Raw genomic sequence first — 9,425 nt, 5'->3', positions numbered from 1 at the left:
TTATCTGGTTAGCCGTAATGATCATTTCTTTTCACTCCAGTATGTACATTTACTGAAGCAATGATTTGAATGTATTTTTTAGAGCTGGGCCACTCAGGGCTTTATCCCAGCACTCAGGAGGCAGAGGCAGGTCTCTGAGTTCAAGGCCAACTTGATCTAGAGTGAAAAGGAGTGGGGGGGATAATGTTTAATCTGTTTTGCCTCTAAAAGGACAAACTTCTCCTTTTTCATTTTTCCTTTTATTTCATTATAAATATCTAGAAAAGTGAACACATCACCCACCTACATTGTAGGAGAGAACCAGCTGCTACAAGTTGTCCTCTGACCTCCACACATACATGATGGCAAGCATGCACCCATACACATGTGTGCACGCTCAAACAAACAAATGCAATGTTTTTGAATGTTGTGATTAGATTTAAAAGGTTTAAAAAGATTGCATAGGATATATATATATGTATGTATGTATGTATGTATGTATATATATATATATATATACACACATGTGCATGATAATTAAGTTTCCCTTCCTTAAAGTGCTCTGTAATGACTTACTGAAGTATCCCAGAACCAGAGTTGAGACTCATGTTCCCACAGAGCTATTGAGTTTGGGGTTCATGTGGACAGTCTATGTGAATAGTGGCATCTCTCCTGTAAGCTTGCTGCTAGGACTAAGTCATAGAGAGTGAAAAGTGATGATCCCAGTGTTTGGTTACAGCATTCTGTTTCCTTCTGAAGTAGTCATGGTGCATCTTATCCTTTCCAGCAGGTCTCAGACTGGGGTGTGTTTGCTCCTTATGAGAAAAATCAGCACTGCTGTTTTTTATTTCATCACTAATAAATTTAAACATAGCCACCTTAACTTTATTTAAATTGTAGCTTGAGTTTTTGTTTGTTTTGAGACAGGGCCTCACCATGTGACTCTGGCTGGCTATTAACTCACAGAGATCACCCTGCCTCTGATGCTGGAGTACTCTGATAAAGACACACACGCCACAGCTGAACATGATGGTGTACACCTTTAGACCAGCCCTTGGAAGCAGAGGCTGAAGGATCTCTGTGAGTTCAAGGCCCTCCTGGTCTATATAGTAAGTTCCAAGACAACCAGGACCATAGATACCGTCTCAGAAAGAGAGGGGAAGTGGTATATCCACATACACACTAATTCAACTTTTTTGAAAAATGCTCTCATAGCTTGCTTAGGGAGACTTAAACCTACCTAAGCCACCATGAAGGTATTCCCAGTTCCATGGTATCTTCCGAGTTGCCTCTGCCTCTGCCTTTTCCTCCTCCTGCCCACCATTTCTCAAGCACACATCACATTCTGCTGGACTCCCTCAGCTCATCCTGTCACGATGCAACTCATTTTCCACGATGTTTCTTATACACAGTCAGTTCTCTAAGTGAAGTCCATTCTCAAGCAAGTTTCCAGAAAATTTTCAGGGTGTTAACAAGGCCAAATCTATTTTCATAACACTCAGACATTGATTTACTTTTCATCATGTGAGCATTTACACTGATAAATGACAAAAAGGGAAAAGAAAAAAAGGTTGACACCAGCATCGATGGAAGTAGTGACACCATGAAAAAAAGCTAGTCTTGGGTGGGTGAGGAGATACAGTAGGTAAAAGCATTTGCCTCCAAAGCCTGATGACCTGAGTTGAATCAACAGGACCCACATCATAGAGAAAACCAATTCCTGCAAGTTGTCCTCTGATGCCTGTTTCCTAAACATAACATCTGCTGTGGAATAATCCTTCCGTACACTGTGAAAATGTTAATTTCCGTACACTACTCTCATTGTTAATAAAAAGCTGATTGGCCAATAGCTAGGCAGGATTTTCAAGGCAGAGAGAATGCTGGGAAGAAGGAGCGTGGAATCTGAGGAGTCTCCAGCCAGTCAGGCAAGAAGCAGCATGGGAAGTTGGTGGATGAGGTAAACGAGCCTCAGGGCAGCACACAGATTAATAGAAATGGGTTAATTTAAGGTGTAAGAGCTGGCTGGAGACAAGCCTGAGCTATCAGTGAGCATGTATAATTAATATTAAGTCTATTATGGTTATTGGGGAGCAACTGCTAGGACACAGAAAAACTCCGCCTACAAGCATCCCCTACACACACACACACTCTCTCTCTCTCTCTCTCTCTCTCTCTCTCTCTCTCTCTCTCTCTCTCTCTCTCAACAAATGTAGGGGTATTTTTAATTTTATAGCCAATTTCACTGAACATTCTTGATGGAGGCAGTAAAAATTAATTATTAACTTTACTAATCTCAGTCCTCAAAAGCACATTTTAATATATTTTTTTCTTAGACTTATTTATTTTATATGCATGGATGTGTAGCCAGAAGGTTTCTCTGGTCCTGCCTGGCCCTGTGGTCCTGCAGCCACTTATAAAATAACCATTCAGAGGCTTAATATTATTTACAAACTGTATGGCTTATGGCAAGCTTCTTGCTAGCTAGCTCTTAGAACTCAACCCCTAAGCATTAATCTGTGTAACACCACTTGTTCCGTGGCTTTACCTGCATCCCATTACATGTTGCTCCTAGGATGGCAGTCTGGCATCTCCTCCACTCCATTTTCTTTCCTGTCTTTCCTTGGATTTCCCTCCTGCCTCTAAGCTGCCTTGCCATAGGCCAAAGCAGCTTATTTATTAACCAGTGGGAACAACAGATATTCACAGCGTACAGAAAGACATCCCCCAGCATGGGTGTTTTGCCTGCTTACCATCTCCTCCTTTTGAGTGTAATTTCTTTTTGCTTTAGAGATTTCAGGTGTGCTGTTAAGTTGCTAGTATGAGATCTCTCTAACTTCTTTATGTAGGCACTTAGTGCTGTGAACTTGTTGCTTTGAACTGCCTCCATTGTGCCCCATAAGTTAAGGTATTCTGTCTCTTCATTTTCATTCATTTCTAGAAAGTCTTTCATGTCTTTCCTAAGGTCTGTCTTGACCCATTTTCCATTCAGTAGTGAGTTATTCAGTTTCCATGAGTTGGTAAGCTGTCTGTTGTTTCTGTTGTTGAAATCCAGATTTAATCTGTGGTGGTCAGGTAGAATACAGGTGTTATTTCAGTTTTCTTGCATTTATTGAGACTTGCTTTGTGTCCAGTTTCGGAGAAAGTTCCATGAGTTATGAGAAGAAGGTATACTCTTTTGTGTTTGGGTGAAATGTTCTGGAAATATCTGTTAGGTCCATTTAGTTTATAAAATCAGTTAGTTGTAGCATTTCCCTGTTTAGTTTTTGTCTGGATGGCCTGTCTATTGGGTGAGTGGGTTACTGAAGTCCCAGACTGTTGGTGTGTGAGGGTCAGTATGTGATTTAAGCTGTAGTAGTGTCTCTTTTATGAGCTTGGGCACCCTTGTGTTTGATGGATACATGTTATCTTCAGGGTGGATTTTTCCATTGATGAGTATGTAGTGTCCTTCCCCATCTATTCTGGTTAGTTTTGGTTTGAAGTCATTTTGTTAGACATTAGAATGGCTACTCCAGCTTACTTCTTGGGTCCATTTGCTTAGAATATCTTTTTCCATCCTTTTTTCCCTGAGTTGATGTCTATCCTTGATGTTAAAGGATGCAGCAGAAGAATGGATCCTGTTTCCAGATCCATTTTGTTAGTCTGTCTTTTTACTGGGGAATTAAGTCCATTGATGTTGAGAGATATCAGTGAGCAGTGTTTGTTGATTCCTCTTATTTTGTTGGTGGTGGTATGTGAAAGCCTAAATTACTCAGGGTCGGAGATTCTGAGCTTGCTTTACCCAGCAGGGCTGCATAATGGGATGATTTGACCACGGGTGTGTTTACCAGGTATTTGGAAGGGTCTACACTTGACTGTATGGTGTGCTTTGATCTTGTAAGGGGGAGGTCTTTTGCCTCTCCCCTTGGCATATTATAAAAAGCCCCTTTGAATAAATTTCAAGGCTGGTGGGTGTAGCTAGAGTTTTCCTGCCTTGCCCACAGTCAGGACAAATCTTTGTCACCCGCCAGTCCCACAGCCGCTCAGACCCAACCAAGTAAACACAGAGACTTATATTGCTTACAAACTGTATGGCTGTGGCAGGCTTCTTGATAACTGTTCTTATAGCTTAAATTAATCCATTTCTATAAATCTATACCTTGCCACATGGCTCGTGGCTTACCGGCATCTTCACATGCAGCTTGTCATGGTGGCAGCTGGCAGTGTCTCTGACTCAGCCTTCTACTTCCCAGAATTCTTTTCCTCCTTGTCCCACCTATACTTCCACCTGCCTGACTATTGGCCAATCAGTGTTTTATTTACTAACCAATCAGAGCAACAGATTTGCCATACAGAACATCCCACAGTAGGTGGGTATTGACCCAGGCCCTCCCGAAGGTATCCTGTGTTTCTTTCTTTCCTCTCATCGGCTAGGTCTCTCTTTCTATCTATCATTTCTTAATTCCTCTCTCCTCCACCTAAGAACCCTTCAAAAGGTCATAGCTAGTCTCCCAGCAGACTACCACAGTGGTGGTAGGTGTGTGTGTGTGTGTGTGTGTGTTTCCCCCTTTGGTTTTGGGATTATTTATTCCCTGTGTTTTCTTAGGTATGTTAACTTCTTTAGAGTTTTCCTTCTAGCACCTTCTATGGGGCTGCATTTGTAGATAGATATTGCTTAAATTTGTTTCTGTCATGGACTGTCTTATTTTCTCCATCTATGGTAATTGAAATTTTGTTGGATATAGTAGCCTGAGGTAGCATCTGTGGTCTCTTAGTCTATAGCACATCTGTCCAGGCCCTCTGGCTTTTAAAGTCTCCATTGAGATTGAGAAGTCAGGTGTAATTCTAATAGGTCTGCCTTTATATGTTACTTGGTGATTTTTTTTTCTCTTACAACTTTTAATATTCTTTATTCTGCACATTTAGTGTTTTGATTTTTATATGCAAACAGGACTTTCTTTTCTAGTCTAGTCTTATTTGGTGTGTTGTATGCTTTTTGTACTTTGATAAGCATCTCCTTCTTTAGGTTAGGAAAATTTTCTTCTACGATTTTGTTGAAAACATTTTCAGTGCCTTTGACTTGAGTTTCTTCTTCCTTTATTCCTATTATCCTTAGATTTGGTCTTTTCTTTTTTTTTTTCTTTTTGGTTTTTCGAGACAGGGTTTCTCTGCGTAGCTTTGCGCCTTTCCTGGAGCTCACTTGGTAGCCCAGGCTGGCCTCGAACTCACAGAGATCCGCCGGCTCTGCCTCCCGAGTGCTGGGATTAAAGGCGTGCGCCACCACCGCCCGGCAGATTTGGTCTTTTCATACTGTCCCGGATATCCTGGATGTTTTGTGCCAAGCAGTTTTTTTTTGTTTTGTTTGGTTTGGTTTGGTTTGGTTTTGATTTTAGTTTTTTCAAGACAGGGTTTCTCTATGTAGTTTTTGTGCTTGTCCTGGATCTCACTCTGTAGAGCAGGCTGGCCTCGAACTCACAGAGATCCGCCTGGCTCTGCCTCCTGAGTGCTGGGATTAAAGGCGTGCACCACCGCCATCCGCTTGTTTTTAGATTTAACATTTTCTTTTTTTAAATGTCCTTTTCTTTTAAGATGCCTTCAATGCTTAAGAGTCTGTCTTCCGTGCCGGGCGTTGGTGGCGCACGCCTTTAATCCCAGCACTCGGGAGGCAGAGGCAGGCGGATCTCTGTGAGTTCGAGGCCAGCCTGGGCTACCAAGTGAGCTCCAGGAAAGGCGAGTCTGTCTTCCATCTCTTATATTCTATTGATGAGGTTTGCTTCTGAGGTTCCTGTTCAAATTCCTAAATTTTTTATTTCCAGATTTCCCTCAGTTGGGTTTTCTTTACTGATTCTGTTCCTACTTTCAGGTCTTGAACAGTTTTATTTGTTTCCTTCCACTGTTCGTGTTTTTATGAATTTCTTTAAGGGATTTATTCATTTCTTCTTTAAGGACCTCTATCATATTCATAAAGGCTATTTTAAAGCATTTTTCTTGTTTTTAAGTGAGGTTGCAATACTCAGAGCCTGCTGCGGTAGGATTACTGGGCTCTGGTGGAGACCTTGTCCTGGATGCTATTGTTTGTGTTTTACACTGCTCTCTAGGCACCTGGCTTTGAGAAGATTGTAATTCCAGGTGCTGACATCTGCTCTTGTCTTTGTTTGGTGGGTGTTTTGTTCCTTGGTGGTTGTTGCAGTCTCTGGTTCTTAGGAGAGTGTGGTGGCTATGTGTTGCCTGATGGGAAATTCTTCTGGGATCCTGCTGGGTATGGCTACTAGTTCCCTAGTCAAGAGTCATATTGTATGTAGCTCACAAATATATTAGAAGTTCTGGAGAAATTGATGACATATGTAGTGTTCAGGAATATTTGATTTCACTCAAATGAATTTTCTAAGTGAGATCCTGCTTTTGAAGCTGTCAAGAACTTAAGCTTCAGTCTGGGACGTTGTCACAGCTGCCTAACCTATATTCCATAGTGTGCTATGGAATTCTGTGTTCTTCACAACATCCAAAACTCTTTGGAAATCAGTCCCAGCACATTTCTTCTTTTTGTTTGGTTTTTTATTTATATTCATTTGTTTATTTATCTATTTATTTATTTATCTTTGGTTTTTTCGAGACAGTGTTTCTTTGTGTAGCTTTGGTGCCTGTCCTGGATCTTGCTCTGTAGACCAGGCTGGACTCGAACTCACAGAGATCCACCTGGCTCTGCCTCCTGAGCACTGGGTTCAAAGGCATGCGCCACCGCCACCCAGCTTGTTTCTTGTTGTTGTTGTTGTTGTTGTTGTTGTTGTTGTTGTTGTTGTTTGGGACAAGGTTTCACTGTATAGCCCTGGCTGTCCTAGAACTAACTAACTTTGTAGACCAGACTGGCCTCGAACTCAGAGATCCACCTGCCTCTAACTCCCAAATGCTGGGATTAAAGTCATGCACCACCACTGACCAGCTAGTTCCAACACATTTCATGTGCTCAAATTTGTATTGAGGTAAAATGACCTTCAAAAACAGAAAAATAGTCAGGCGGTGGCGGCACACGCCTTTAATCCCAGCACTCGGGGAGGCAGAGACAGGCGGACCTCTATGAGTTCGAGGCCAGCCTGGGCTATAGAGTGAGTTCCAGGAAAGGTGCAAAGCTACACAGAGAAACCCTGTCTAGAAAAAAACAGAAAAAATAATAGGGAATTAGGGAATATGTATCATTCATAACTTTAGTCTTTGTAATACAAGAAGGCACATGAGAATAATTGTAGTATCAGTTACACAAACCAATCCATAGTGCTGTGCAGTAAAGAACTTTTATGAGATTGATGCTTCAATTCCAAATGTATGGTTCAATATATGGCTTCCCTTCCATTCTCAGCAGATATTCCCTGGGAAGAGGCACTGGAATAAAGTTTGGGGATCATCCTACTATGTTTCCCTTCCTTTTATTGCCTGGGAGCCGAACAACTATTCAACTAATCTTCTCAACCTGTTAATGAACAGTGGAAATAAGAAGTCATTTCAAGGCTTTTATTAAACTGAAAATCCACACAGACATTGAATTTTGCAAATAAATGTTCTCTAAGGAGAAGAACACAGGAGGAGTAAAAGGGACGGGAAAGAAGGAGAAAAGACTCATAGAGGATGTCACCAGGCATAAAATAGAAGAGAAGGCAGCGGGGCCCCAGATTCCAGTCTGAAAGACGAGAGGTGTATGTGGGGAGATGACGAAAAACCGTACTGAAGGAGAACCTAGTGCTGCCCCAGTTTTCCATAGTACTAGGAGAACTTTAGGTCTTGGGGTTTTGGAAATTTTAGAGCAAGACACACACGCGCACACGCACGCACGCACGCACGCACTCACTCACTGATCTATAATCCTTTTAGTTAGTATGTATTTGAGCCTACCCTCTCTCAATGGGTGACTTAGGGAATGTAGGTTCCATGAAGGTTTCATTACTTTGTGTACTTAACAGCATATTCTGTCCACATTCAGTTCCTAAGAATTATTTTGCTGAAGTAATCATTTGTGGAAAACTTGCTTGGAATCCATGCCCTCGAGTTATGATGCTTTGAGGATAACAGTTCCCAGCCCTAATGGAGATTGGATGTTAAAACCCCAGAAGGTAGTATGTTAGCTAGGCCACTGATCGTCTCAATTCCCATTTTTCTTAGCTTTTTATTTCACATCATTAAATTCACTTTAAGTAGTTTTTCAGTACCCAAGCAGAGAAAGCTGTTTTAATGATCATTTAAAATGATGTAAAATAAATTATTTGTAGATGACTTGTTAACTCATCAAGTTATCTTTAGTACCTGTGTAATGTTATCATATAAAATGTTTGACAGAATGTTGACTCTTTGAACATTTCCAAGGACCAGTGAGGGTTCTCTCCGAAGGTGTATGTCTGTGCACCATGTGCGTGAAGTGCCGGTAGGAGCCAGAAGAGGGCCCAGAACCCGGCACTGGAGTTACAGACAGTTGTAAGCAATTGTGTGGACCAAACACAGATCTCTGGAAAAGCAGCCAGTGCTCCTAACTGCTGAGCCATTTCTGCAGCCCAGAAAATCTTATTTGTAATGTAAATGGAAAGTATACAGGAAACTCTCTGTGATTGAGCTGTGAACTTTTTTTTTCATGGAACCAATCTTTGCTTGAATAAACAACTGGCAGGCAAACTATTGTAATTCAGAGAATTGATAAAACGACTTCTCAGAAAATAACAGTATTCTAAACCAAAATTAGAATTGTTGGGAATCCTTTATCTACCACAGTGATCAGGACAGCTTCCATGGCTTTTAAATTCTTTACTGGGGAGTCCAGTGATATTGAGAAGTGTTTGTCTAATACTGTGTGACAAAACGTGGTGGTATTTAGACTCTATATATAACTGAGTAAGCATATTGTCAGATGACCAAAGCACGCTCTGACCAAAGACAACATTGGTAAAAAGTTAGACTGGTGGAGTCTAATACAGACTGCCTGGAGTTAGTTCATTTATTGGGAAGAAACTAGCACTTTTGAGTTTTGATATGACATTGAAGAATAGCCAGGATTATCTTTTTATTTAATTAAAATAGTTCTCTTTTCCAACTGCATGAAGCCAGTTTTCTTCTAAGGCTTCAACCAAAACAACTGAACTCAAGAGAGTGGATACAGCAATAGGTATGAGGTCCAGCTGTCTTCCATTACGCCAGAAATTAAAGAACTTGGCAGAAATACAAAATAAATACCATCATTCTCACAACATGCATTTGAGTAAATACTGTTACTACCATAAAAATGAGAATTTGATTGTGTATACCAGATTGATTTTTAAGTTTATAGGGTCTATATATGTTCTCTTCTGGTTTCTAATGTCATGTTCCCATAGCCACAGAAAAGCTCTTGGGGTTCACATTCTTAAGGGTGTGAAAGTGTGGAGAACCATCATCCAGTCCTGACTGCCTGCTGCTCACACCCCACTACAGCATGGTGATGTGGATTCTTCTTT

This window comes from Peromyscus maniculatus, chromosome 2 (assembly GCF_049852395.1).
Source record: "Peromyscus maniculatus bairdii isolate BWxNUB_F1_BW_parent chromosome 2, HU_Pman_BW_mat_3.1, whole genome shotgun sequence".
In the NCBI taxonomy this organism is placed as follows: domain Eukaryota; kingdom Metazoa; phylum Chordata; class Mammalia; order Rodentia; family Cricetidae; genus Peromyscus; species Peromyscus maniculatus.
Note: the sequence above shows the minus strand (reverse complement) of the source record.